Source organism: Sarcophilus harrisii, chromosome 2 (genome assembly GCF_902635505.1).
Source record: "Sarcophilus harrisii chromosome 2, mSarHar1.11, whole genome shotgun sequence".
In the NCBI taxonomy this organism is placed as follows: domain Eukaryota; kingdom Metazoa; phylum Chordata; class Mammalia; order Dasyuromorphia; family Dasyuridae; genus Sarcophilus; species Sarcophilus harrisii.
In genome coordinates, this window is record NC_045427.1 from 81120001 (window position 1) to 81124874 (window position 4874).

Consider the following 4874-nt stretch of genomic DNA (forward strand, 5'->3'; position numbering starts at 1 on the left):
ACAAAAACTTATAAGTAACTAATTGAATATCAAAACAAAACAGCCTATGTACAAATTCTAGAATATTCTATAAAACACTGGAAGATGCTAATATTTTATATACATGATAAGATAAAATATTATTTGTTCTCTCAAAATTACTATTATTTGAATCTTTGTGATTTTCAATACCTCTGCTTCATTCCTCAAAAATCACTAAATCTGTAGGATATTGCCATGATTTAACATAAGAAAATGTAACTTTGATTTGTTTCCTTTCTGTTTGGAACACTCTGTTCCCAAGTTGTAACTTTAATGTAAAACCCTAGAGGGAAGTAACTTTTAGAACTTTCCACAAGACATTTCACAACAGTATTTAAGGAACAGATTAATTGTGTCAATCTAGGATACTTGGGTGATAAAGAAGGATCTCTGTCAGGCAACTGTCTTCCACAGAGTTGTTTGAATATTTTCCAATAAAATTATTATTTCTAATAGATTGGATTGCTAAGTACAACATCTTTTGACTTCATTTATTTGCCTCAAGAATATAGTATCTTTGATTCTAATCAATTTCCAGTAGAGGATATAACCGAGTTGGTTGTTGTTGTTGTTGTTGTTGTTGTTTTCACAGAACTTCAAAGGCCCAATTCCAGAGGTAAGGAAATCTTCTCTAAATCTCTATGGCATTTTTCAGTGAGAAATTGTTTCTGCCAGTATTTACTTGGATCTTTGTCAGATCCATTTTATATGTATCAAATCCAATGCATTACATGTTAAAATGAGTAGTTGAGAGTGTTTTATTATAGCAAGATTTTGAGAATAGTCTAGCTTTTTATAGATGGAGTCATTTCAATAAATGAGATAATTTTTTAAAAATACTTAGCATAGTGCCTGGCATAGTAACTACTTAATAAATGCTTGTTCCTTCTCCTTCCCCTTTCACAATTGAATTGTGGTTTTCACTAGATCAATTGGGAGATATCTTCCCTCCCCAATTGCCTTATTTATCACCAATCTTGAATGAATTATATTCCTAACAGGTAGTTTCCAAATGTTTTTCTACCCTATATGAATCACATTTGTCATATATGAATTATAATTCTATGTTTATAGAATTATAAAGAATTTACCCTTCCCATTGTGGGAATGAATGTGCCATTCCTAAAATCCATATTCTGATGTCTTTCCCCTTAACAACATGAACCCACCTGCTATCTCTAAGACTTGGACCAATACCAACTATCCCTAACTGTTGCTATCAGTACATCAAAAAGCAAGGGACACTGAGGAAACCTCATGATTCAATAAGGAGGAGATTTTTATTTTTCCCTATTTCCTTGCATTTGGGAGAGAAAGATATTTGCTTCTGAATTTAAAAGTGAAGTTCTGTTCCAATTTCCTTTGAGACTAAATCCTGTGATCTTTCTCACATTACTTCAGGCAAACTACATGTCTGTCATAAAACTATTGCTTAACTTTCTGTATATAAACTCACATAAATGAAAAACTGAATTGGATATCAGAGGTGCTATGGTTTTATTGGTCCCAGAAAAAGGTACTCCAGCCTATTTTAAATAAGAACAGAAGTATAAACCCAAAGACTTGCAAGTTTTTAAAAGAGTAAAAATATCTTACCAGTGATGAAACTTCTAAATAGTGATGAAAGCAGGATTGTAGGAATTTCATTTAGGAAAAAAAAAAAACAATTATTTGAAAAGAGCATTTTATTCAAGCTTCTAAGAGTCTAGGTGGTTGATGAGAAGATTAATATGAAGAAATTACTAAACTACAAAAAGGACATTCATTTTCTTAGTTTTAAGGACTTCTGGGATAAATTGAAAGATCGAATCAGAATTTTACAACTACAGAAAATACTAAGGATTCTAAACAAATGATCTCATTAAATATCTACAATTGCCCTAATTGATGGATATTAAAGAGTAATCTACAAGGCATTTGATCACTTCAATAATACTGCAAAGCCTTATTAAGAACCTGTTCATGTCCCTAAAATAGATATTACTATAGAAAATCTTATACCTGTTTCTTCATCTTTTTAACCACAATCATCAGGAGAGTAGGAGTTCTTAAGCTAGGGTTTATGGAATATGTATATAATATTTTTGTGTTTGCATATGTGTATATATATGTGTGTGTATATGTATGTATGTTTATGTAGGAATATGCACACATGTATAAATAATTATACATACATTGCATTTAATAGGTATGTATTTTCACCTAGGCAAATATATTTATAGAGGTAAAATAACATGTATCCAGTTATATATACATACATATATACACACTTACATATATGTAAACTTGTTTCAAAGTCATTGATTTCTTTGAAATCTTACAAAAAGTTTTCTTAATATCAAAGAGGATCTTTTGAAACTAAGGAGCTATGAGTTAATATCAATTATCATAATACAACTTGGTCTGACAAATTAACTTTTAGGAAGAGTTTTGCTTCCAGAAGTATTACTTTTTTAAAAAGTATTACTTCATTAATTTTTTTAAAAGCTCAGTGTCCTAGTTTAGACAGAAAATGATGATGGGATTCTTGTGACTCAACAACAAATCCTTGAGACAATTCTAAAAGATTGCCTTAGGCATATAGATTGGGCAAACATAAATAATTATGAACAGTATAAAAATGAAAATCCTCCAGATTTCATGGATTACTTAAAAAAGAATCTTTAAAATAAATCATATTGTTGACAATCCAACAGATGTAGCAATTTAAACTGGCTTTGTCCAAGGCTTTTTTTTTTTTGGTCAAAGTTTCAAGAATCAAAGAATCAAAATCTTTTGAGCTACTTTAATTCTGTTTTGCTCATTCAAACTCTGCAGCATTTTAAACAAATCTGTCAGACACATAATATTGGGAAGCCTACAGTGAACTAAGCAGTTCATTTCCCACCATGGAAATCTTATATAAATATACAGATTAAATTTATTCAAATTTCAAAATGTCATTTTTTGAAATATATGCTTGTAAGTGTGTGTTTATATTTAGGATGAATAAAGACTTTTCCTGGTAAGAAGTCAGATACTATTACAGTTACTAAAGGACTTTTTAAAAGATTTATTCCTAGATTTGGTATCTCTTTATCAATAGCATGAGTTGCATTCATTTTATAGAATGAATTATAATGCTAATGGACAGGTCTATGAGACTTCCTTTGTCATTCCCTGTGCTCAATGATCTAATATAAAGTTGTCAGGATGTCATTTTTGAACTAATTAAACGTATTAAAGTTTTTTTTTATGCATAGATATAAACTACTTTCTCTAGAGATCCACAGGAGTAACTACTACTATCCAATCTAGTGACTGAGTTCATTGAAGGTGCATCAGTAGAAAATCTGCTTGAAACTTCCTTGGAAAGACCCATATCAAGATCTACTTATTGCAATAAAGTGTCCAGGCTTTCACATTTGGATCCATATTTCATGTTGTAAGACAACCATTCCACAAGACATTGAACAAGAACTACCTGCTCCATCAGAAACATTCCCATCAATGAATGGGGAGCCAAGTGCCAGTCATCAAGCTAATATAAATACAGTGGGGATTAAAGTGTCCACTAGTGAAGATTTGCCACAGAATTGCTGCTATGCCTTCCAGTCAAGAAACCACATCTACACCAAGCATTTGGCTCCCAAAATGGACATGGCTCATTATTTTGTGGCTGTTTCTTAGTGGACTCCTCTTGATTATTTTTTGTTATTCATCAGAGTCAGAAGTTGAAAAATCTCAGAATCAGACCAACTTACTGTTCCAAGTAAAAAGGTCTTCATCTGTCCTGAGGGGCTATAATAATACTTTCCTACACAGATCACACAAGTTTCCTAAAGACTAAATTATTTCTGAATTCTGGGCATGTACATGAGAAATCTTCCATTGATACCTATCTAAAGATAATCACAGACTTATCTGCTTTTGCTTGCAATGAGAAATTAACTATCAACAAAGATATGCTTAAAATTTCTGCTTTAATTTTAAAAAATTATTTGCTTAAATTCTTGAGTGAGACAATAAAAAATTTAAAGATGGTATTATTCAATACCATCAAAGAATGTCATCAAAAGTCCTTCCATCTGTTTCTAACTGAACAGACTATTGGATTTCACATATCGCCTAAAAGATGGTCATTTTCACTGGGTCACAAAGGCAACTAGTTGGCAAAGTGAATAGAGAATTGGATTCAGAATCAGGAAGAAGACCTGAATTTGAATCTTGCCTCAAGTACATACTAGTTACATGACCTTGGCCTAGTCATTTAACTTCTTAATTTCAGTTTTTTTATGAGTAAAAATGGAGATGATAATAGTACCTCTTTCACATATAGTACTTCACACAGTGTGAGGCTCAAGTAAGATAAATATATGTAGAGCTATATAAATGTTAGCATTATGATTAGCTATAGGCATTTTAATTATTTTATATCCAGTTTTCATCTTGTTATAATCAAAGGATTTATTTGTCTATATCTTAAATTATTCTCAACAGTTACTAGTGCTATATTAATCCTTAATGGTATATACAATTATATACTTTACTTATGTTTATGCTTGGTGACCAGCAAACTGGTCAGGATCATGTTTTATGGAGTACATGACACCTACAATAACTTTCTCATAATGAAATCCAGTTCCAAAAGTATCACATTGTTTCCAACTTAAGAAGTAATTAGATTTTTTAGAAAAAATAGAATTTTTTTATCAAATTTTAAGAACAAATGAGCAATGATAGTTTTCCTACTGAAATAATTAAAGAAATGGTCAACATTCAAAGCAGAATTGAATAGTTCTGGATTTTGTACTAGCTACTAAAGGAAATATATGTATTCTTATAAGAAAAAAATGTTATATTTATACTCCTGT

The 4874-nt window shown here is 30.7% G+C and overlaps 1 long non-coding RNA gene across 1 annotated transcript; it reads left to right on the forward strand.

The window, feature by feature from the left end:
* Positions 1–367: 367 nt before the first annotated feature.
* On the forward strand, positions 368–4493 carry LOC116421356. Its single transcript, XR_004231686.1, has 2 exons — positions 368–637; positions 3264–4493. It is a non-coding gene; the product is annotated as an uncharacterized LOC116421356 (long non-coding RNA).
* The last annotated feature ends 381 nt before the right edge of the window (positions 4494–4874 follow it).